Below are 26,234 nucleotides of genomic sequence, written 5' to 3'. Positions count from 1 at the left end.
AGGAAACGGCCCAAAATGCAACGTGGACACACCACATTTTCACATTGAAAACTGACCCTTAGTTTGCAAAGTGCATAGCTGTAAATTTTGAACCGTAGCTCTGTGGGCACCTAATGAAACCTAACCAACCTATACATTTTTTTAAACTAGACACCCAGGGGAATTTAGGATGGGGTGACTTGTCTGGTTCTCCCCAGGCTCTGTTACCCAGAATCTCTTGCAAACCTCAAACTTTGTAAAACAAAAAAAACATTTTCCCCACATTTCTGCGGTGGAAGTAGCTGGAATCTGCGTGAGTCCACATAATTACACCCACCCCACATTCCCTAAGTCTTCAGAGAAAAATGATACCTCACTTGTGTGGGTAGACCTAGTAGCCGACACAGGAATCGGACAGAAATGCAACGTGGACACACCACATTTTCACAGTGAAAACGAACCCTTTTTTTACAAAGTGCTTAGCTGTAGATTTTGTACCCTAGCTCTGCCGGCACCTTGAGAAACCTAGCAAACCTATATATTTTTGAAAAGTAGATACCCAGGGGAATTTAGGATGGGGTGACTGATCTGGTTTTTCCCAGGTTCTGTTACCCCAAATCCCTTGCAAACCTCAAACTTTGTAAAATAAAAAACACATTTTCCTCACATTTCTGCGGTAGAAAGTTCTGGAATCTGCATGGAACCACAAAAATCCACCCACCCCGCATTCACCAACGTCTTTTCGAGAAACATGATACCTCACTTGTGTGGGTAGACCTAGTGGCCACATCAGGAAACGACCCAGAATGCAACGTGGACACACCACATTTTCACAATGAAAACTGACCCTTTTTTTGCAAAGTGCCTAGCTGTAGATGTTGAACCCTAGCTCTACCGGCACCTAGGGAAACCCAGCACACCTGTATATTGTTGCAAACTAGACACCCAGGGGAATCCAGTATGGGATGACGTGTCTGGCACTCAGCAGGTTCTGTTACCTAGAATCCCTTGAAAACCTCAAACTCTGTAAAAAAAACACATTTCCCTCACATTTCTGTGGTGGAAAGTTCTGGAATCTGGGTAGAACCTCAAATTTAGCTGAAAAAAATCACTTTGTTCTCAAATTTCTGTGTGGGAAAGTTGCGGAATCTGGGTGGATCCACATATTTCCTACCACCCAGTTTTCCCCCAAGTCTCCAGATAAAAATGATTCCTCACTTGCATGGGTGAGTCAAGTTCCCATGACAGGCAAGGGTCCAAAATGTATTGAGGAGACTTCAAAATTACCTAACACAAAACAGACAGGTTTGCTAAGGGCTGTAACCTGGGTTTTTGGCCTGGGCTCGGAGGCCATCTTGGGAAACCTACCAAACTCACACATTTATAAAACTAGACACCCAGGGGAGTCTAGCGAGGTATGGCTTGCGTGGGTCCCCCAATGTTTTTCTACCCAGAATCCCCTGCAAAATTCTAATTTAGCTGAAAAAATCACTTTTTTCTCAAATTTCTGTTTAGGAAAGTTCTGGAATCTGCATGGATCCACAAATTTCCACCCACCTAGCGTTTCCCCAGGTCTCCCGATAAAAATGGTACCTCACTCACATGGGTGGGTCAAGTAGCCGCAACAGACAAGGGCCCTAAACGCATTGAGGAGACATCAAAATTACCTATTACAAAACAACCTGGTTTTGCAAGGGGAATCACCTGGGTTTTTGGCCCCGTGTTCGGTGGCCATCTTGGGAAACTACCAAGCCATACATTTCTGACAACTAGACAACCGGGGGAGTCCAGCATGGTATGGCTTGTGTGGATACCCCAATGTTTTACTACCCAGTAACCCTCCAAACCTCAAATTTAGCTGAAAAAAACACATTTTCCACATTTGTTTGGGTGGAATCACTGTGCCGGCGCAATTGTCCTACCCCACAGCGTTCTTGGTCTCCCGAGTAAAATGATACCTCACTTGTTACCTCACATCATTAATTAAGAGATTCTTATTGCGTACTTGATTTCAACCCCATGGTGGATCCTTGTTCTAATTTCACTGATTCGTCCGTAGGCTGTCCTATTTCTCATCCCCTATCCTGATGAAGACCCGCTGAGACGCACAAACCACGCTTACATCTGGGTCAAAACGTCAACTTGCCTCAAACAATCCTGATCCTAATTTCTCAGCTTTACGCCAAAAGGAAAATCAAACTCCCAGTAGTTCAGAGATACATGCAATTAGGGATAGATGTAATTTAAAAATGATAGCTTTTAAAGCACTGTATCACTGTACATAACATTTTCACAACCAGCACTTTCCTTGCACTTTGTCACTTCAGCACCTGTGCTGATTATTTATGTATATTGTCTGCGACAGCGTTGCATTGTTTTCCACATACTCAAAAACGTAAAAAAGTAGAAAAAGAAAAAGGTTATTTCTTCTCCTAACAAAAAATGTTTTTTTCCTTTTGAATAATATACTTGGGGGCAGATTTATGTTAACTGGCACATCCCCAGGGATGCGGCAGTTAACGTGCGCCACAGTGTGCCACAGCTCCGCCACCCATGGTGCGCCGCATTTATAATGCAGACACAAAAAGGTGGTTGGGCCCAATGGGAGGGAGGGTAGGTAGGGCCACACTAGAGTACAAAAAAATATTTACCTATGCCTCCAGACTCTGAGTTAAACGACACTTTATTGTGGATAAACAATAGTTTATTAGTTTACCCTTGACATTGGTTTATGTCTTTGACTTATACTTTAGTTAGCAACAAATATTTTCATTGTTTCTAGACGACAGACATGAGATTACCATCAACCTCATATCCAGCCATATACAATTCAAACAGTGATTTGTGCATATATACAGTGCAAAAAGAATGGTAATAATAACAATCAAACACAATTAAGGAAAAACATTCAAAATCATAACATGGACAAAGATTGTCATAGACAAAAATCGAAGAAAAAACAGTTCACAAGAACCAATCACAATTAGGAAACGAGCGAGAGTAAGCAGTTTTTTGTGAAAGTTCTACTCTCAACTCATCTCAAACACAATCAATATGTGCTATTCACGAGAGAAAGCCCAATTTGTGCAACAGTCGTATTGTCCCTTAGTGATAGTGAAAATGCCGACGCGTTTCAAATCCTGGAATTTGTTTGCAGGATTTTCATCAGGGCGCTGTGATTGTGGTCCATGGGAAACTATTTATGGAAAAAGGAAAGGACGATTTTAATGAAGTTTTCACCTCTAGCCATTTTTAACGGAAAAGGACACGCGTGGAATTGCGGGTTACCTTTTATTTTGGTGCCATGGGTCCTAGTGGAATTGAAGGATCGTCTATGCCACGTGAAGTTTGGGCTGCAACAGAGCACACCGTGTAAGGATCATGCGGTAAAAGAGAATTGTTGAATGACGGGGAGCTACAGGGAAGTAAAAGATTACCTTTAAATGAAGCCGTCCTTCGGCGGGTGTGCCGGTAACGGAGCTTTTAATTCTCCATGCTAGCATAGTATATCTGGAAATGGGAAATTTAAAAGGAGGATTGGGGTAAGTCAATGTGACCATGGCCGCATATAGAAGAGACTGACTATATCGCCGGGGGACTTACTTGTGTGCGGGAGCGCATTAGCAGGCTCGCCGGTAATGGAAGCTTTTTCGTTGTGGCTCTACGGAGCAAAGAGGGAACGGGTATCAATTATCTCATTAGTTTCAACAGACATTACGTCCTAAGGACGAGTTGCGGGGCTTGGATCTTACCGTTAAGTAGCGCGGGGAGCTCTGCTGTTTGACCTTGCTTGGAACCGGCACACTGTTAGTGTTTGCGGCTGTCCTGTGCCAAGCCGAGTTCCTGTAGCAAGAACCATGTGGTGTCCGCTCGTCCAATCAGGGACAAGGCCACTTGTGGTGCATTGTGGGAGTTGAAGTGCAGAATCGGATTTAGGCCCGATTGATTTCACTAAGGGAGTTGAGGCCCATATTATGTATGTATGTCATATATGTCTTGTTTATTTTTTACAGGGCACTGCACTGGAATAGGATGGCAAAATATGTCTAGCGAGTGCTTTATTTCACTTTCTTAGGTCACTAGTCCATCATGCTGGATATTACAACTAAAATAGCACATGTATATTTTTTCTTCCCTCTGTTCTTTCTCTTTTATTCCAGGTCCTCATTGCAGGTACCTATAAGTAGGAATCAAACAAATAGGCACATTTAGTCTATCACTGCATTTATTAGACATATAGTGTTGGTAATCTAACGCCAATACACATCTTGACATGAGTAAGGTGCACCCCATCCTGAAGAAGAAGCCTTCGATTCGAAGCATGTCGACGCACATGAGAGGTATTGTACATTAAATCCAAAATACCTCCACCACACCCCTTTTAGCAATACCAGCACAGAGGCCCATTAAAAATCATTTTAGACCTCACATGCCAGGTATTTTTTAACATTCATGCATTAATTCACACTTGACACCACCACTGACTTACCATCCAATACCTTCACGCACCACACATAGTGTTTGCATCAGCGCTCCTGCGTAGTCGCTGGTTAGTAGCAGGCCACGTTACGTAGAGGGATGCGAAGACCCTATGATGAAGCATGACACCAAGGGCCCTTTTGGTGTGTGATGGGTATTTAAAGAACACAGTGTGCTCCCCGCGATTGTAGGGACCATACCAATCAAACTTCTGTGGATTCCTTTTGTTTATTAAAATTGTGGATGGGGAGACCAAATCCACTTTTCTCTCCACTCCCTTTTGTTCTATTTTTTACACATGCATGTTACCTGTTGTGATTGTGCGACATCAGGTGAATTATTTTGTACATGATTTTGTGAAGTTGATGTGACATGCCTTTGCCCTGGGTGTCTGGGTCGGGGATCCTGGGGGTGGTGGCAGTGGGTGTTGTGGCCCTGGTGCGGCTCCCAACTGCATGGTCTGTGGCTCCATGGCTTCTGTTACCCTTCAGGTGTGGCTCTGGCCTGGGCTCCCTTTTCTGGTGTAGGCTGACGTTCAACTTTACACTAGGTCGGAGCAGGTGTTAATTTCCTGCTGCTAATGTGCCTTAAAGCCTGTTTTGGGGTTGTATTGCCGATCTGCCTGGTCGTTCAGAATGTTGCGGAGTGGTGTTGTCACGGCTTTTTGCACGTGAACGCCTATTCTGTATCTCATTAGCGATAGTTGCCGGTGTCATTTGTGACAATGTTATCGCAGGTAAGCAGGTGATATGAGCTGTTAGCACTAGCTTGAGAAGGGGGTGATAAATTTATCGCCACTTTGGCTGCGATAAAGTGCTGATAACTCAGAGATAGATCCTTGAGAATATGCCCCTCTATTTGTATCCGTCCCACATTTCCTGGTAACTTAAACAACTCCAGCTCAAGTGCATAGCTACTATTCACACCCTTCTTGGATGTCAATATTTACACGCACCCAAAACCATCTCTTTCTCTACAAGAATGGCTTTCAGTCTCTATAGCCAACTCCATGAAAAACCAAGGGCTTGTTTGTCTTTTTAGGAATTGTAAAAAGGCTTAGGCTTGAACCTTGCCAGGAGCTCCAGCCAGTCTTTGACCTTTTGCACCATTTTAAACGATGGTTTGCAACTAAATACAAAACGGGGAAACGCTCAAGGAGAGGCTTCCTGCTCAATTGAAGCATGTATCTGATTCCTGTCAAGATTTGACAATTCAGCATGAGCTTTCATTTGCAATTTTCTGCTTCAATAAACTATAATGAGTTGTTACCTTTGTTTGACTTGCTTCACCATCACACGTTTTTTAATTATTAATTGAATTAAAAAATGCAAGATTTAGGGAAATGTCTTAGAAGAAAGGTAGCTTTTTTCTGTGCTGTAAAATTGATTATTTGTTATAAAATAGTCGTCTCTGGTATTTCAAAATGATTCTTTAACACCAGCTACACTTAAATCGAATCTACTTTGCACGTCTATTCTGTGTCCGTGCCTATGCATAATGCTCTGCTAGCCTCCACATCCATGTGTCTTGGACAACCTCAGCCCTGTCAAGGTTCATGCGTCAGTGCTGAAACTGACGCATTTTAGTGTGGTGTCTGTATCACCGCACTAACATTTATCAATCATGCATTTATAGCACCCTGAACACCCAGTGCGAGGCCCACTCAACAAGGTTCCATATTTTAGCAGTAAGTGCGCTGTTATTGAGATTGCTCTCTGCTGTCTGTGCCTGCTGTCTCATATATATTGTGGCCTCTTTAATATTACCAATCCGGCAACAACAGAACTGTAAATTTTACTTTTTGGAGCATGCAGCGCGGGCCAGGGCTTCAGCTGAGCACACTCCGTCACTTTAGCAATACTACAGGGTCTGTCTTAGAGCCGTGCCAGGTATGAACAAATTCAAAGGATGCAACATCTTGAGTGTTGTTGATTTCTTGCAAGGCGCCAGCCCAACCTGACCATGTACTGTGACTGACTGGCCCTTGAGGTGCCAAGTGCCACACACGTCTTAGTGTAGTGTTTGCGCTAGTGCATTAAACTGCATTAGTCCTGTATTTATAGTGCTTGGCGTGAGCATGCTGTCAGAGTGTGCTCTCTGCTGCATGCGTCTGCTGCCTCTGAAATACTTTGATCTTTTTAATATTCAGCAACAACAGAATTGGGTATTTTACTTTTAGGCACTACAGTGCAGGCAAGGGCTTCGGATAAAGCCTGGCCTCTCACTCCAGCAATACAGCATGCTCTATACCAGAGCCTCGTGTGGTATATAAACGAAGACGCTGAGGCCCTGGCAATGCCCTTACATAGATCTGAGGGCGGCACTTTGCCTGTTTTTGTTTTCCAGCAGTGTGCCACCCCACTGTGACACACAGTGTGTCTGATTGCCCCCTGAGGTGGTGTGTAGCAGCTTTGTTTTTATTTGCTGTGCCCCTCTCACCAGAGAGGAACCTCAGGTAAATCCACATGCAACCTCTATGTTGCTTTGCTGTGAAGAGGAGGTTGCACTAGGCCCGGTAATTTTAAAGTTCTGCGATCCCTCCAGCCTCAGTAGCCCCGTCCCCAGGCAGACTCACTGCTGCCCGGGCTGGGCCCTCCAGATTAGTAAACAACTCGCTTGCTGTCCTCCACATATCTGCCGGTTAGAGTGGGCACGAACTAATGTCTGGTGTGGTCGAGGCTGACCAGTTGAGCCACTTTAAAAGGCGTGGCTCAGCTGGTCAGCCTCTGACTCAGTGGCTATAGAGGTAAAGTGGTTCAGGAACAGAATTGCTTTCTTGTTCATTTAATACAAACCTATCTATATATGTGTGCAGAATGACTTATGCAAATATTTTGGTATCATTCATAAGTAATGCAAAGAAAACAAGGAATACACCAAAGTCATGAAAAAAATCAAGGGGCAGATTTATAATGCCCTTGCGCCACAATTGCGTCACTTTATTTGACGCAACTTGCGGCGCAAACAATGCGCCCTATTTACAACGTGACGCATCTCCTAGATGCGTCACGTTGTAAAGCCCTGCGCCATAAGGAAGCGTTCCTGCGCATGGGGGGGGGGGGGGGTCGTTCCTGAGCAGGAACGCCACCTGAAAGTGGCTGGGTGAAATCTATGAGATTTCACTCAGTCACTTTCAGGCCAATGCTGTGTCAAAACCCTGCGCCTGCTTGAAGCAGGCGTAGGTCTTGATGCAGCATTGTGTAGATGGGGCACCCCGAGCCTTGCTGGAGCTGCGTTGCGCTTGCGACGCAACTCCAGCAATGCGCCACATTTCCGGCACAGATGCATCACGCATCTGTGCCGTTTTTGCACCATGGTGCGCCGCATTATAAATGCAAAAAAATATTTACCTATGCCTCCAGACTCTGAGTTAAACGACACTTTATTGTGGATAAACAAGACATACAAGACAAACGAACACATACCATCAATCACACACTCTATTCAGAGTCCACTGGTTGTATTGGTGATCTGGGTTTCAGATTGGTTCTTTTTCTGAGGTAAAAAGATGGTAAGAAAAATGCATACTTGCTACCATTAGTTGAATGGCATCATGAGCCTGAAAAACAGAGGGATCACATGCTTACTAGCAATATGCAAAATGAGGTAAGAGCATACAGTCTTTGTTTGGCATTCATAATGGTACTCACTTAATTGAATGCATCCGAAGTCTCATGGTTATCTCCTCGCCTATGCCGTACTTACGAATCAAAGGGGCTCTCCCTTCCAAAACTGTCCCATCCGCGGCTCCGAGGTTGAATGTGGAGCGCTGCGGGCCAGCTTAAATACCCTATTTAATTGAATAATTGGAAACATCATTGGGACCAGCCCGGTGAGGCTCCATACCATTTACGGTACTTCGGGGTGAAAATACGAGTCACCGAACCTCTCGCGCCTGTTCTGTTTGTGCGACAGCGCTTGTTTTCACATGCATATTGAGTAAAAGTCCCTATACACTGGGGAGAATGCGCGGAGTAACAGTTTATTGGAAATAGGGCTTCCTCGTACATGCGTGATAATGGTTTGATTCTTTTGTTTTGAGTAAATGCGCATAGTCCATGACACTGCAAGAGGGTCTTTGTATCATGTTACGTAAATAGCGCGGTGCCAAAAGAAAGGCTCTTGTCTAAATACTGTGTCTATACACAATTTAAGGTTGGAAAGAAGGGGGAATTCAGACCTCCTTAAAGGCAATACCACTCTCATAGGGACATGGAAAGGACATTTAATATAACACTAAAGCGGAGTGACAGTAACCAAGCCGCAAGGGAGTATAAGGTAATAAAGCAAATCCTCTGAGGTAAAGGGTATTTAGAAGGGGGTGTTTTTTACACAAGTGGGTATGTCAAAAAACTGTTCATAGACCATTGCCCCAAAACAGTGGGCATAACATGAAGAACAACAATGATTGCTCATGAGGGTTTACATGCTCAACACTCCCCTGAGTGGATAAACAGGGAGTGATACTGGAGTTGATAAGCATTGCCCACAGATATAGCTAACTAAATTGATTCCATGGGATATCATTATTCAATCCAGCCGAATTGGTCCCTAGGCGAAACACCCAGCGTTGCTCCTTCTCAAAGAGGCCATTCGCTGAAGGTAGCTGTTCTGTTACTGTCCAATTCAGATCATTCAATGTATGTGTTTCAGATAAGAAATGGGACACCATTTTGGTCGTACTCTTCTTACATCTGACATTACTTTTGTGTTCTCCAATTCGGATCTTGGCTGGTCTTGATGTCATGCCAATGTATTCAAGGCCACATGGCCATGGGATCATGTACCCGACATTCCGGCTATTGCAGTTGGTGAATTTCTTCTGTTCCCATTCGCTTCCATTGCGGAATTTTAGTCGTCTACTTTTTTTAGTTAGATGGCAGCTGCTGCAGTTGCCACAGGGATGATGCCCCTGGACCCATTGCACGGTGGCTTTATCAGGTTGGTTTGTCCGTGGCCGAGTCTTTCAGGTTCCTGCCCCTCTTGTGAGCGAACAGTGGTTTTTCCAGGTTAAGGTCACCACACACAAGTGTCCTCCAGCGTTTGTTCATGATTTTAGAAATCTCGTTGGAGTGGGTGTTTTAGGTGGTTACACAGATAGGTCTTCTGTTATGATCTTTTTGAACCTTGTCCTCCAAAAGTGCATCCCTGTTGTTATTGCATGCCCTTTTCATAGCTCTGTCTATGACTGGTGCTGGGTATTTTCGTTTTTTTAGCTTACATTTGAGGTCCACTGCTTGAACCTTGTAATCACTTAAGTTGGAACAGTTCCGTCTCAGGCAGAGGAACTGGCCGTAAGGAAGATTATCACGCAGATGGCGTGGGTGGAAACTATCATACATCAGTAGGCAATTTTTTGATGTAGGCTTGAAGTGAGTGGTCGTCTTTAATAGCCCCTCCTCTGGGTGGATGTTAAGATCAGGAAATACCGTCTGGTCAGTGACGCAGAGCTGGTGAATTTCAGAAAGGGGTTCTGTGCGTTGAGCCACACCATGAATTGTTCAATGGATTGATAATCACCTTCCCAGATGACCAACACATCGTCTATGTAGCGACTCCAGGTTTTAATGTTTTGATCCTCCAAATGGTGGACATAGAGACCAGCCAAGCTAGGAGCAAAAGTGCTCCCCATGCAGGTCCCATGGCTCTGTAAGTACAGCGTTGTTTCATACTGGAAGAAATTATTTGTGAGTGCCAAGGTGATACATTCCATCACAAGTTCCTGGGTGTTTCGTCATGGGGCAGGTTGGTGTAGAAAGTCTTTACACCAGTCTGCCCCATGATGAAACACTGAACATAACATCATTGAAGAGATCCTGTTCTCTACACCATGGGAGTGCCAGACCCCCATGGGACCAGCATGGGGAGCACTTTTGGTCCTAGCTTGGCTGGTCTCTATGTCCACCATTTGGAGGATCAAAAAAGTCTCCACCAAAGTAACCCCTACAAACAGAATATTAACACCTGGAGATGCTACATAGACGATGTGTTGGTCATCTGGGTAGGTGATTATCAATCCATTGGTATGGCACAACGCACAGAACCCCTTTCTGAAACCACTGTCCGCTCACAAAAGGGGCAGGAACCTGAAAGACATCCTGGTCCATACTCGGCCACGGACAAACCAACCTGAGCAAGCCACTGTGCAATGGGTCCAGGGGCATCATCCCTGTGGCAACTGCAGCAGCTGCCACCTAACTAAAAGAAGTAGACAAATAACATTTTGCAATGGAAGCGAATGGGAACAGAAGAAATTCACCAACTGCAATAGCCGGAATGTTGTATACATGATCACATGCGCATGTGGCCTTTAATACATTGGCATGACATCAAGACCAGCCAAGATCAGAATTGGAGAACACAAAAGTAATGTCAGATGTACGAAGAGTATGACCAAAATGGCGTCCCAGTTCTTATCTGAAACACATACAGCGATTGATCTGAATTGGACAATAATAGAACAGCTACCTTCAGAGAATGGCCTCTTTGAGAAGAAGCAACGCTGGGTGTTTCACCTAGGGACCAATACCGCTGGATTGAATGATGATATTCTGTAGAATCAATTTAGTTAGCTATATCTGTGTACAATGCTTATCAACTCCAGTATCACTCTCTGTTTATCCACCCAGGGGAGTGTTGAGGATGTATTCCCTCATCAGCAATCATTGTTGGTCTTCACGTTACGCCCACTGTTTTGGGGCAACGGTCTATGAACAGTTTTTTTACATACCCACTTGTGTAAAAAACACCCCCTTCTAAATACCCTTTACCTCCGGGGTCTTGCTTTATTACATTATACTTCCTTGCAGCTTGGTTACTTTCACTCCGCTTTAGTGTTATATTAAATGTCCTTACCATGTCCCTATGAGAGAGTGGTAAAAGTCTTTAAAGAGGTCTGAGTTCCCCCTTCTTTCTAACCTTCAATTGTGTATAGACGCAGTATTTAGACAAGAGCCTTTCTTTTGGCACTGCGCTATTTACGTAACATGATACAAAGACCCTCTTGGCGTGTCATGGACTATGCGCATGCACTCAATACAAAAGAACCAAACCATTACTACGCATGTGCGAGGAAGCCCTAGTTTCAATAAACTGTTACTCCGTGCATTCTCCCCGGTGTAGAGGGACTTTTACTCAATGTGCTTGTGCAAACAAGGGCTGTCGCTCACACAGAACAGGCGCAAGAGGTTCAGTAACTCATAACTATGCCGGAACTACCGTAAATGGTATGGAGCGCCACCGGGCTGGTCCGAATGATGTTTCCAATTATTCAATTAGGTAGGGTATTTAATCTGGCCCCACTGCGCTCGGAGCCGTGGGCGGGACAGTTTTGGAAGGGAGAACCTCCTGATTCGTAACTATACGTTTCTATGACCATGCCCATTCCAATTATTTATTTTTGGAAGTATGGACAGGTTTCAGTGCTGTTTAACGAAATGGCATTTAACTAATGGAATAATAGACGATAATCACGAGACTGCGAATGCATCTAATTAAGTGAGTACCATTCTGAATGCCAAACAAAGACTGTATGTTCTTACCTCATTTTACAGATTGCTAGTAAGCACGTGATCCCTCCTCTTTTCAGGCTCATGATGCCATTCAACTAATGGTAGCAAGTATGCATTTTTCTTACCATCTTTTTACCTCAGAAAAAGAACCAATCTGAAACCCAGATCATCAATACAACCAGTGGACTCTGAATAGAGTGTGTGATTTATGTTATGTGTTTGTTTGTCTTGTTCTTGTTTATTTTTTACAGGGCACTGCGCTGGAATAGGATGACATAATATGTCCAGAGAGTGCTTTATTTCACTTTTGTAGGTCACTAGCCCATTATGCTGGATATTACAACTAAAATACCATATGTATATTTTTCTTCCCTCTGTTCTTTCTCTTTTTATTCCAGGTCCTCATTCCAGGTACTTATAAGTAGGAATCAGACAAATAGGCACATTTAGTCTATCATATAGGATACCAGATAGAGGAGCAAAATAGGACTCTCATTCTTGGTCCAGAACTGAGTATATACCACCCTGAATAGGAAAAGGTAACAAGAAAAAAGTTTTTGAAAGAGTAACCCTAGGGACCTAGAAATTCAATTGTTTAAGAAAATGTAATTTGATCCTATAGGAAGATCTACCTGTACCATCATCACGGGATAGACTGATTAAGAAAAAGAACTAGGAAGGAACCAAATGCTGTCACCCTTCCTCAAATGTGAGTAGAGCGTGCTAATGAATGAGAATGAATGGGTACAATATAAGTGTGGAGAGACACTAGTCCAACACCAAAATATTACGGAGGGATCTCCTTTCTCTCTTTTTTCAAATGTGGGGCACTGAAGCAATCATGTTGTAATCGAGGCACAATAATATTTCCTGATGCAGGAAGAATGTTTTCCTTAAATAAACAGGTAGCGGCTAAACAGAAAACAGAAATGTCTTTTGAAAATAAGATCGGTTTAGTAAAGTGCACCAGGGTTAGATTGCTAAGTAGTAGTGAAGAATAGAGAGCCCCTTTCTAATTGTATTTTATTGTTTCACATATACAGAAAGGATATATACTAATGATGAACCCGATGAATATTGATGTCCTGAAGAAGGTGTTTACATATCAGTGAGACAACACCGAAACGCGTTGACGCACAGACAAATAGAACCCAGCCAAATCCCAATTAGATAACAGATATACCTGGACTTTGGATGCTGTGATCTTTATTTTTATCCTGTTTTTCATAATTGTTTGAGGATGCTGGGTCATGACAAAACAGTAGTAGGGAACACGTCTCACCTACAGTTTATAGGGGTTGTTGTTTTTTTGTTTTTTTGTGAGTTATTATGCTTTTTTGAAACTGTGGAAACTAATTGACTGTAATCTGTACAATCTGTGTGTTTTTTTTTATTATTGTATATTTATATGCACTACTGTATACTCGTATGTATTATTGTATTTGATTTGTAAAAATTTGATAAAATTGTATAATTTTTTATTGATGCATTGCTGACAGTGATCTGAATTTTAACCCAAGAAACAAGATTTTAATAAAATACAAAGACTGTAAACGTCATATTTTTGTGTTGGCCTGACATATAATAACATCTGTGTCATTTTAATGATCGATGTGTATGAGATATTGCTTGTGGAGAAAAACGTATATAGTCCAGGGATTTCCCTTTGACTCAAGTTGGTAATCTAACGCCAATACACATCTTGACGTGAGTAAGGTGGGGATCTGTGCACTCCATCCTGAAGAAGAAGCCTTCGCTTCTAAACATGTTGACCTACATGAGAGGTATTGTACATTAAATACAAAATACCTCCACCACACCCCTTTTAGCAATACCAGCACAGAGTCACATTAAAAATATTTTTAGACCTTACATGCCAGGTATTTTTTAACATTCATGCATTAATTCACTTTTGACCCCAATACTCACTTACCATCCAATACCCTCACGCACCACACATAAAGGTACATGCATCATTGAAATGTTTTGCGATTCCTCATTAGCGATTTTTAAGGAATCGCAAATAAGCAATCGCAAAACGGAATGCAATAAAAAAATAGCGATTATTTAGGGAATCAGTAAAAATCGCAGAAAAAAAATTGCGATATTCCTTTTTTGCGAACTCGCACATTGCGAAATCACAATTAGCGATTTCGCAACTTGCGAGGTCACGCATTGATGCATGTTGATGACATCACAACCAGGAAATGTGCTGTCCAAGCCTCATTTTCATTGCTGAGGCTCAGTGGGAGGAGGGAGCTGGCTCTGGGAGCAGAGGAGAGTGAGATGGAGAGAGACTGTATAGACCAGGAAAGAACTGCAAAATGGAAGCTGACAAACAAGCACAGGACAGCCAAAGTTCAAGGAAGAGAAAAATTAAATTCTCAGAAAAAGAACTAGAGACTCTAATTGAGGGTGTAGTGCACAGCAATGACAAACTGTTTGGGAAAGCCTCACTGAAGGTTCCAGAGCAGGAAAAACGCAAAATATGGATCCGGATCAAGAACCAAGTTAATGCCATCGGGGTTACTCACCGTTCAACAGAGGAACTTAAGAAGAGATGGTACGATTTACGCAGTCGTGCCAAGGCGAGCATTGCAGACCGTATGAAGGAGGCACAGAAGACAGGAGGGGGCACACCACCACACACAGGAAACACTCCCATGGAGGAATTGGTGGAGTCTACCATCCAGCGTGAAGCAATTGTTGGATTCACACAGCTGGAGACCGCCGGAGCAGCACACACCTCTGCAGGTAAGAGAAATGCATGTCTCAATTGCCCCAAGTACATGAGTCAGGATGTTAGCAGAGCACAGCATTAGCACACACTGTAAAGCCTGTATACTATTACATTACTGAGGAAAGGGCATCATGGGAGTTGTAGTCAGGCAAAGTACTGACAATGACACACACACAGATATGCCCAAAACTGTTAGAAATAGTGTAGCAGATGTTCAAAATATAAAGATTTTTATTAAATGAGAACTGTGACATGACCTCACAAGCATACATTTATGCAGTTTTGCACTGTGTCACCTCACAGATGCAGAACTCAATGAGGCCGGGGACATTGATGGTCAGGAAATGCACCACAGCAGCGCATCAGAACATGAGGACACACCAGCTCTGCCAACTACCCAGTCACGTGTGCCTCATTCCCGTCGGTCACCTGTCCCAATACTGCATCCCATGGCTTCCGATGATGAGGGCAATGCTGCACCTGCAGTCCGTGTATGGAAAACAGACATCGCAACACCCACACCAACACAGATCCAGAGAGGCTTTTGTAGATCGCAAAGGAGAAGATGCAGAGCACGCAGACCACAGCAGGTGGAGGCGAGAAATCCAGTCTGGGGTGGCTTGGAGGGACAGATGCTCCGTTCACATCGCCTGCAGAGCAAGAACACTCGGTTAGTGAAGGAGGAAATTGCTAAGATGTCAGGCAACATTGCTGTACTGGCCAGTAGTGTCCAGGAACTCACAAAGGTCATGCAGGAGGGGGATGCATCGCACAACAGACAGCACTGCCAACTGATGCAGCAACTCAAACACCAAGGAAAGACCAACAATAGTCTGGCCACAGCCACGACACTGCTGGCTCGTAGATCAGTGACTTTGCAGACGGAAATGTGTCACTGTAGTGGAGATGTTGCCAAAGCACTGCATCAAGTGACTAAAGCAGTAGACCTGATGAATGCATCCGGTAGGCAAGTGCACATGACTGCACAGGACGACAGTAGTGAGTGTCCCTCAAGCATGAGAAGTACAACAGTGCCTGTTGCAAGTGCTGTGAGATGCACTACTCACAGCGCTACCCCATCCACTGCCAACGAAAGGCAAGAAGATGCAGCACAAGACAGACGTCTGGGTCTTCGAGGGAAAAAACGCTAGTCTCCCATCCTGACATTTTGCGTGAAATTGTTATTTAACCATTGACACGCTGTGACCATATCACTGACTTTCAAGTACATTTTATTAAAATATTTTTATTTATTTTTGAATTCCAATGAGTATTGTGACATTAGTCACTTTGGGCTGTTACCTTATGTTTACCGGTCACAATACATTTACATAAAGTATACTTTGCATTTCATTGAATGTGTTTGTGTCTTCATTACTCACCTCAGAAGTAATTCTGTGTAATCTCCTATCTGCGCCTGCGGCCTTCTGCTGCGCCTGTGCCTTGTTGGGCAGGGTGGTGTGGCACTTGTTGGTTTCCATCCTCCGAGTCACTGTCAGACAGCTCCACTTCCAAACCTCCCTTTGTTGCAATGTTGTGCAGCATGGCACATGCTGCCACTATCTTGCAGCATTTGACGGGACTGTATTTCATTGCACCTCCAGTCTTATGGAGGCATCTGAATCGGCTCTTGAGTAGACCAAATGTGCGCTCAATCACGTTCCTCATAGAGATATGTAATGCATTGTATCTCCTTTGTGCGGCTGTGGCTGGATTTAGATATGGTGTTAGCAGATAATTTCGCATGGCGTATGGGCTGTCACCTACATGTGAGGGTAGAAAGGCTGTCAGTGGTTGTTAGAGTATTACATTTGTACAAGGAATGGAAAGATGTTTTGCACATAATTACCTAGCAAATGTTCCTCTCCAAACCCTCCCCTTGCTAGACAGGTCTGAATGCCACTTTGCCTGAAGATATACTAACCATGTGCACTGCCAGGGAATTGTGACAAGATGTCCGTTATAATGTTCTTTGCATTGCACACCACCTGAATATTCAGGGAATGACAACTTTTCCTATTGCGATACATATATTCTTGAGCTGCAGGGGGACATATCGCCACATGGGTGAAATCAATACAACCCAGTACTTGGGGGAAGCCAGCAATTTGATAAAACTCCTGCTTGGTCCTAGCTATTTTATGGGCTGTGGTAGGAAAACTTATGTGTTTGTGTATCCGTACCATCATAGCATCAAGAAAATCTGCCAATATTCGTGACATTGCACTTTGAGAAACACCTCCTGCTACTGCTATGACTCCCTGAAAAGTGCCTGTTGCCAGTAGATGTAGGCAACATAATACCTGCACATGCGTTGGTATTGCATTGGTCCTATGGGTCTGTCGTTGCAGGATAGGGTCCAATTCATGGATTAGATCATGTATCATTTGGCCATTCAGCCTATACTTGTCATATACTTCATCATCCTCCTGACCAAGCAGAGTGACGCGGATTCTGAAGATGCACTCATTAATTTGCCTCCCTCTCTGTTGAGCAGCTTGCAGCCTCATCCTCCTCTCCATCAGGTACAGAGCAGCCATTTTGGAAACTGGGGCCTCATTGTGGGTGTGTTTATATATGTTTCTGTTGGTCTTCAGCTGTTTCTGATTTGCACTCATTTTTACCACCTGGTTGGGTCCCTTCTTAAATTGCGATTGCAAATTAGCGATTTTCTTGTAAATCGCGAATTACGATTTTTCATGTATTTGGATTGCGATTCCTTATTTGCGATTCTTTACTTGCGAATCGCAAATGGGAAATCGCAATGGTTTTCCCAGAATTTTTTTGCGGTTCCTTAATTTTGCGAAAATTTACCAATTTTCGCAGAATTAAGGTTCATGCATTTCTACTCTTCAAATTGCGATCGCAAGTGCCATATTTTTGCGATTCGCAATTTTACCGACTTCCAAAATGCTTGATGCATGTGCCTGATAGCGTTTACATCAGTGCTCCAGCGTAGTCGCTGGTTAGTAGCATGCTGCGTTCCGTAGAGGAATGCAAAGACCCCTATGATGAAGCATGACACCAAGGGCCCTTTTGGGGTGTGAGGGGTATTTAAAGAACACAGTGTGCTCCCCACCATTGTAGGGACCATACCAATCACGCTTCTGTGGATTCCTTTTGTTTATTAAAAACAGGCATGTGTAATCACAAAAATGAGCATCACACATTCACCTTTGAATTACCAAAACTCAAAACTACAATTTTAAAGGCTCATGGTGGGACTCTTCAGGGCAATCTGTAGGTCACAGCCTGCACGACAAAATTCCAGATAAGAAGGTGTGTCATGCGCACATCAAAGGACAGAGAGAGAGCGAAAGAGAGAGAGAGATACTGAGAGAGAGAAAGAGAGGGAGAGAGAAAGATGGAATGAGAGGGAGAGACGCCCGCCCCTGCGCACCCAGGCCTCTTTGCTCACCTTCCATCACCGGCGTGTCGCAAGGAGGGCCCACCACTTGCCGGTGCAAGCCCCAAGTCCGTGGTCCACAGGCATGGCACCCACCACATCATACAGCCCCCCTCCCAGGGCCACCAGGTCTCATACTTGATTCTGGGTTTTGATTTCACTGTGGCAGAGGAAATATCAGTGCACATGGCATCATCGCAGGCTGCAAACCCGCTCAGCCTTTTAGGTGCTACTAACTCTGTGACCCGTGAGGCAACGCCACGTGGTGATAGGCACGCACTGTCCACTGGCTCAGGCCGACACTGTGGTCCAGCAGGGCTTACAACTATCATCACCAGTCCAGACTACCAGGACGGGGCATCATCGCAGGCTCCACACCAGCTCAGCACTTAAGTTTCCCCTACCTCAGTGCACTGAAAGTCACCATCCCGTGGCGGTGTGCCTGTGCCGGCCAAAGTGTATCCGGTGCCACCAAGTCTGTTCCCTGCAAGTCATGGACCCTCTATGATTGAGTATTGTGGTGCGGATGCCATCATGTCTCCTCCGGACCTGGAGAATGTGATGTTGCAGGGCCCTAGGCCCTCATGCCTAAATTAACACCACACGGATAGACCCAGATAGAGAGTGGAAATTGAGTCAAGCTGGTGCGCCCAGCACTTTTCATAATTAAACAACAGGGTCTGAGTATACCCTTCCACGCTTATGGTGGACAAAATAATTAAACAACAGGAGGTGGTGATGGACAGAGTTTCTGAATTAAGCAGAATACTCTCACCCAGTCAAGAGATCAGGGCTTAATCCAACACCGTTTTTTAGCTCACTGCACCATCCCAGCTCAGAACCTGGCTATATGCAAATTAGTCTGTCCCTGGCCCAGTGCATCATGGGAACAGGGCAAACCAAACTACCAAGCCAATTCTTTCACTGGGAAGGAAACAAGCTTCCGGGTACCGGTTTCTGACATTTCAGCCGTCTTCGGCCCGGCTTGCTTGAATCCTGATGGTGCAATGAGCAAGGGACTCAAGTCTGAGTATACCCTTCCACGCTTATGGTGGACAAAATAATTAAACAACAGGGGGTGGTGATGGCCCTTTTCATAGGCAGGTTCACATGTCCTGTGATGAGTGTGCTGGATGGGTGTGGTGTGGGTGTAAACCAACCATGAGGGAGTAGCTGTGGCATGCTGACATCTAGACCTGTGATTAGCAGATCACTACAGGGGAGACCTAGGACATGTAACGTTGTTGTCCCCCCTGTGAGCGTGAATGGAGTGGGTTGGCCTGGCGCATGCCAGTCCAGTGTACGGGTTTGTACAATGACCCCCTGGGCTCTGGGCGTGGTTCCGTACTGGGCTGGACAAGGAAGTTACTAATGCGTGTCCATGTTGTTGTGTCGGCGCCAACCGGACCGCATTCTGCAATGTGTCACCCTGTGACCCAAGTCCAATGACATGAGCAACATCGACGTAAGGGGGAATAACCTAGCCTACATACATCCATACTTCCACACTTGAAAGATCATAGACATGACATATCTGTGTGATTTTGAATGTTTAATGAACATTCAGTGGAGTGTTGCAGCTGGAGCAGTACAGGGCCATGCAAACCCCACTTTACAATGTTGCCCCATTGAGGGCCAGGCAGAGTCCTTAAGGGAATGACCAGTTCAAGGAAGAGGAAGAGTTCAGTTCGCAGTCTGATTGCTGTGTCATTGGTGATCAAACAGCATAATGCAGTTCATTTAAAGGTCCTAGGCGAGTCTCGCAGAGTGTCTCAGGGGACAGTGGAAGGTTATGATGCACAGGGCAGGACCAAGCAGAAACAGGCCATATGGCAGAGAAGAATGCTACTGCGTCCTTCGTACCACGAAGGCATGTTCATCCGCATCTTCATCCACTGCTGTTTCATGTGCCTCACATGTGGGTGGTAGTGGCCTGTCTCCAGTACTGTGTGGCAGTGACACCTCAGGGACCAGAGCTGGAATGTCTGCCGCACTCTGTGGCACTGTCACTTCAGGGGGTGGAGATGAACCCTGGGTGAAGCACTACGCTATGCTTGCGTAGTTTGCCCTACTTCACACTATGCAAATTACACGTAGCAGTGCAAACACACGTAGCATAGTGCAGCAGTCATTTTTTGTTTGCTCGTGGTCCTCAATGGCAAGTTGGCGACCGCAAGCGAGCAAAATGACATCCCGGCAAGACTTTTTCCTCGTTCGCAATCAGCAACAACAAGTTGCTGATCACAAGTGTGGAAAATAAACCTCCTAGTGAGATTCTCAACGCGGGAAGGTCAAGTTTCTCATTGCGAGTTGTTGCATATGCTTGCGACCGCTCGCGATGAGAAACTACCAGTCCGCGTTGAGAAAGCTGCTGCTCGAGTAGAAATCTACTCGAGTGGCAGAAAATGACCGCTTGCACCTTGCAAGATGTGGTTTGCACTGATTGCAAGGTGCGGACTAGCATCCAACACTGTGCAATGGATGTATGACATCACAACGCATGATTTTACATTGCATGCTTTTACATCGCAAGTTTCACAACGCATGCCTTTACAACGCATAGTGTTGAGGGGTGCTGGATAGTGAATAGTTTAATTTACTATTCAAACTCCAGTCCCCGTGGAAAGTAGGGAAGGTGTTGGATACTAAATTAAATCTATTCCCTATCCTAGAGCGCCCCCCAGCGCAATGTGTTGTAATGGTTTGCGTTGTAAAAGTTGCGATGTAAAAGCACTGCGTGGTAAAAGGTGCGTTGTAAAGGATGTTTCCCAGCTACGAGTAGTGCTACTACACGAACTATGTATGGCATCTACTTTGGCTGCCATGCGGTCGAAGCCCACCCACACCTGTTCAGTCAGATTCTCCTGGCACCCCAACACCCGGCGTTACAAGGCCATGTGTTCTTCGTGGGGGTCCTGGGAAGCAGCTGTGGTGGTGGGTGCTGCCTGCTGTGTGGTCTGTGCAGGGGGTGGGGTCTCCTCATAGCAGCTGGGCTGCCCTGCTCCTGGAAGTGAGCTGTGGAGGCTGTCTATCAGGGCTGTCTCTAGGCTCATGGTGGCCCTGTGCAGGGAGCGTAGGTGGGGGCCCCGGAAGAGGGGGTCCGGACGGGGCGGAGCTCACTCCGCGCTCCACCGGGGCCCGCGCCTGGCTGTGTCAAACTGAAAGCGCTCGGGCTGGCCGGTCGCTCCCCTGCCCCAGAGCTCTAGGGGCCCCTAGGAGTCGCTGGGACTTGGAGCCATATTTCAACTGTCTGCCACTTAATAGTGCAGAAATACCCTTTCTCTCCACCTTTATCGGCACAGGCGGAGCAGGGGGTCTAAAGAAATCAATCACCACCAGTTTACTTGGGAGGCCGCGCCGGCTGCCAGTGCCACTGACTGGAAGACAGACAGCGGCCTACGAGTCGATGGATGCGGCACTGGCAAATAGAATGCGGCGGGCCCCCTGCCCCTCGGAGAAAATGTCAGTGATTCCGAAATGTAATACTCAGCAATGATTAGGCCTTCCGCTGGCTGGGACTCGAGCCATATACTGCCGCTTAATTTAATGCAAAATAGTACCCCCGACTCCACCTTTATTATAGGCCCTGCAGGCACACATGCGGAGAGGGGCCTAAAGGAAATCAGTGGCCGGTAGCCTGTTTCCTTCCCAGTATAAGAATTGGCTTGGTAGTTTGGTCTGCCCTGTTCCCATGATGCACTGGGCCAGGGTCAGACTAATTTGCATATAGCCAAGTTCTGAGCTGGGATGGTGCAGTGAGCTAAAAAACGGTGATGGATCAAGCCCTGATCTTTGGACTGGGTAAGAGTGGTCTGCTTAATTCAGACACTCTTTTCATCACCACCCCCTTTTCTTAATCATTTTTGTCCACCATAAGCGTGGAAGGGTATACTCAGATGTGAGTCCCTTGCTCATTGCACCATCAGGATTCAAGCAAGCCGGGCCGAAGATGGCTGAAATGCCAGAAACCGGTCCCCGGTAGCTTCTTTCCTTCCCAGTATAAGAATTGGCTTGGTAGTTTAGTCTGCCCTGTTCCCATGATGCACTGGGCCAGGGTCAGACTAATTTGCATATAGCCAAGTTCTGAGCTGGGATGGTGCAGTGAGCTAAAAAATGGTGATGGATCAAGCCCTGATCTTTGGACTGGGTAAGAGTGGTCTGCTTAATTCAGACACTCTGTTCATCACCACCCCCTTTTCTGAATCATTTTTGTCCACCATAAGCGTGGAAGGGTATACTCAGATGTGAGTCCCTTGCTCATTGCACCATCAGGATTCAAGCAAGCCGGGCCGAAGACGGCTGAAATGCCAGAAACCGGTCCCCGGTAGCTTGTTTCCTTCCCAGTATAAGAATTGGCTTGGTAGTTTGGTCTGCCCTGTTCCCATGATGCACTGGGCCAGGGTCAGACTAATTTGCATATAGCCAAGTTCTGAGCTGGGATGGTGCAGTGAGCTAAAAAACGGTGATGGATCAAGCCCTGATCTTAGGACTGGGTAAGAGTGGTCTGCTTAATTCAGACACTCTGTTCATCACCACCCCCTTTTCTGAATCATTTTTGTCCACCATAAGCGTGGAAGGGTATACTCAGATGTGAGTCCCTTGCTCATTGCACCATCAGGATTCATGCAAGCCGGGCCGAAGACGGCTGAAATGCCAGAAACCGGTCCCCGGTAGCTTGTTTCCTTCCCAGTATAAGAATTGGCTTGGTAGTTTGGTCTGCCCTGTTCCCATGATGCACTGGGCCAGGGTCAGACTAATTTGCATATAGCCAAGTTCTGAGCTGGGATGGTGCAGTGAGCTAAAAAACTGTGATGGATCAAGCCCTGATCTTTGGACTGGGTAAGAGTGGTCTGCTTAATTCAGATACTCTGTTCATCACCACCCCCTTTTCTGAATCATTTTTGTCCACCATAAGCGTGGAAGGGTATACTCAGATGTGAGTCCCTTGCTCTTGCACCATCAGGATTCAAGCAAGCCGGGCCGAAGACGGCTGAAATGCCAGAAACCGGTCCCCGGTAGCTTCTTTCCTTCCCAGTATAAGAATTGGCTTGGTAGTTTGGTCTGCCCTGTTCCCATGATGCACTGGGCCAGGGTCAGACTAATTTGCATATAGCCAAGTTCTGAGCTGGGATGGTGCAGTGAGCTAAAAAACGGTGATGGATCAAGCCCTGATCTTTGGACTGGGTAAGAGTAGTCTGCTTAATTCAGACACTCTGTTCATCACCACCCCCTTTTCTGAATCACTGGAAGACAGGCAGCGGGCGGCCTACCTCGATGCGGCAAAACTCCCGGCTGCAGTGCAGTAAATTCGCGCCTCCGACCTCAAGCATTAACAGCTATACTCACACCCGGCTACCTTTCTTCATATGACTCGCTTGCTTGCCATGACGAGTCGCGATAGTCAGTCAGTGCCACAAACAGTGTGCAGAAATATCACTATCAATCATCTGAGACAATGGATCTATTCTACCCTTACCCTGCAGGTGCGTTCACGCTTCTTCACTTTATTCTCAGTCTGAGCTCAGGGGTCACTCAGCTTTTGTACGACTCCGACGTCGACGACCACCAAATGGCTGGGCTGTGCAGAGAGAGCATACGCCACTAGACCCACAAGTTAGTTATGCACGCGGGGTCCGGAAGTCAAGCAGCAGGTTAGGTTGAGTCTGCGCGCTGCCGCAGATCACTCTATCCTGGCTTCCAGCATCTGTGCCAGCCAGCCAAGTGACTGTCATGATGATTTGAAACACCCCGGCGCCCCTGCTGCTCATCAGGAACGAGGTTGGTGCGGACTTGGAGCCAGAGGCCAGGGAAGTTAAAGGGAGGAGGGGGGGGGGGTGACTCACTGTGTTAGGGCTTGGAACTGTGACTGTCGGACTCGGAACTTAGTATTGGAAGCCGGGGTCGGAGCCGGAGGCCGCCAAATCCTGCCAGGGGGCCGCCAGTGGCACAATGTATCATTGATCCTTCCGATACGATCCTTGTCGTTGCGGCCCCTGGAGTTTGGCGGCCCTGTGCAGGTGCACACTTTGCACATGCCTAGGGCCGGCCCTTTGTCCTTTAGCTGCTGGAGGGCGTTGGAGCGAAGGTGTGGTGGTCCTCTTCGTCATCAGAAAAGAGAGGTTCCTGGTGCTCTGCAGGAGGCGTTGGATCTCCCTTCAGCAATGTGAAGGGGAGATGCAGTTTAACAATGTGTTTACATGTATGTTGTTGTATTGTGCATGTTTACATATAGAATGCATGACTCTGTACATTGTGGCTGTTTGGGAGGAGCGGCCAATTTGGTGCAGAACAGTGGATATTTCAACAACATCACAGATGTGTGTTTTTACTTGTACATTATCAACTCACATTTGCCTGCAATGCCAAATGTGATTGGCCAGTTTCTACACACATGTGGCACCAGTTGTGTCCTGTGTTCTGTTGTGGCTGTTTTATAGTTGGTACCACATCGTTGTCAGTGTTGACGTGCTCTGCATGTTATGTGTTTGTGCTGCATTTTGGGGGATTCGCCCCTGCATCTCTGATTCTGTTGCCCCTTATCCCATTCATGCGGTGTGCCTTTGACTTCTGTGCTTATACAGTGCTGAGATGTTGCATACTTGGGTACATTAGTCTCTTGGTGGGAGTTGGGGACTGGGGCATGGTTTGTCCCCAGATATGCTCTACTAAATTGTGCATGTGTACCATTGCGCCCATTTTCCCTGTCCCCCAAGTACCTGATCGTTACTCACCCTGGTGCTGTTGTGTCCGGTCACGTTGAGCAGTGTCCGGTACCCCAACTCCTGCCGCCGTCTCCCCACTGATAACTGTGGACACCATTTCCTCCATATCATCCAGCTCCTTCTGTGGCGCAGGACTCCCACCTCCAGTCTGCATTGCTGCCTTCCAGTTGTTTGTGAGTTTCTGCTTGGTTTTGCATTTCACATCATTCCAGCGCCTCTTGACTTCTTACAGTGTCCTCTTCAGCACTCTGACTGCATTCACCTTGTCCACGATGGACTGCCATATTTCGTTTTTTGTTGCCAATGACACAGTGACGAACAGTTGTTGAAAATGTTCTACCACCTCCGTTATCAGGATCCTGTTTTCCTGCAGAATGAACCTCTTCTTCCCACTCTTCTTCTCCTTGCCCTTCCCTGACCCTGAGGTCCCAGGCTGGCCCTCCGGGGGTTTGTGATGTTCTGGTTGTCCTCCATACTTGCTCGGGCAACATCCATTGTGCTTCGCTGTTGTTTGGCTTTTGCTTGTATGTTTTTTTCTACTTTTATGCAGATTTTTTCCGCCTGACGTGTGTGAATTGCAGGCCTGTCGCTGCTTTTCGTGGATTTTTGTAACACAATTGGCCTCATTGTAACTTTTTTGCGTTCGTGTTTCGTATTTTTGCGGCATCGTGTTGACTTTACCATGGACATTTGATGCGTTATCGTGGCCCTATCACATAGTACCGCCATGTTGTAAATACTATGTTAACACAGCATTCTTTTTCAGCGATAGACTGCAATAAGAAGAGTTGCGTTAAGCGAATTTTGCGGTAATTATCACACGTTCTTAAGAATATCCGCCAGAGTCATTTCTAGAAATGACGAAGGAAGAGGAAGCATTAATGAGGAAACAGGCGGGCTTTGAGCAAAGTAATCAATGCTGGATGAAAGAGGGAGGGGCGGGAGAAACATCAGTGGGGAAAGAGCTCTCTTTGACTGTTACAAACCAATTGCTAATGAAACATGCAAAGGGGAAATAGCTTCCTAAGGTCAGCAGTAGAAAACCACATACCCCCCAATCAAAGCATACATGCTTCTCTGAGTAGGCCAAATAAAAGAATAGGGGAGAGCCAACCAATCGGAAGCAGGGAGATGAAAGACAAAAAGTAATTGAATCATTCATTATCATGTGCGTCCCGACAGCCTACTCTAAGTATATGTTAAAGTATTTGTTTCAATGCTGTCTGTGACAGACTGATAAAGCTGGGCTGTAATAAGAGGAATTTAAGGGGTTTCCCTTTTGAAATGCTGTAATATCAGATTATAAATTAAAGGGAACGTTGTGGTGGGTGATGTATGGCAAAGAATATGGTAACATACAAATGTTACATTCATATATCCTGCAATGGTTTATTCAT

This window comes from Lissotriton vulgaris, chromosome 3_1 (assembly GCF_964263255.1).
Source record: "Lissotriton vulgaris chromosome 3_1, aLisVul1.2, whole genome shotgun sequence".
Taxonomy (NCBI): domain Eukaryota; kingdom Metazoa; phylum Chordata; class Amphibia; order Caudata; family Salamandridae; genus Lissotriton; species Lissotriton vulgaris.
Note: the sequence above shows the minus strand (reverse complement) of the source record.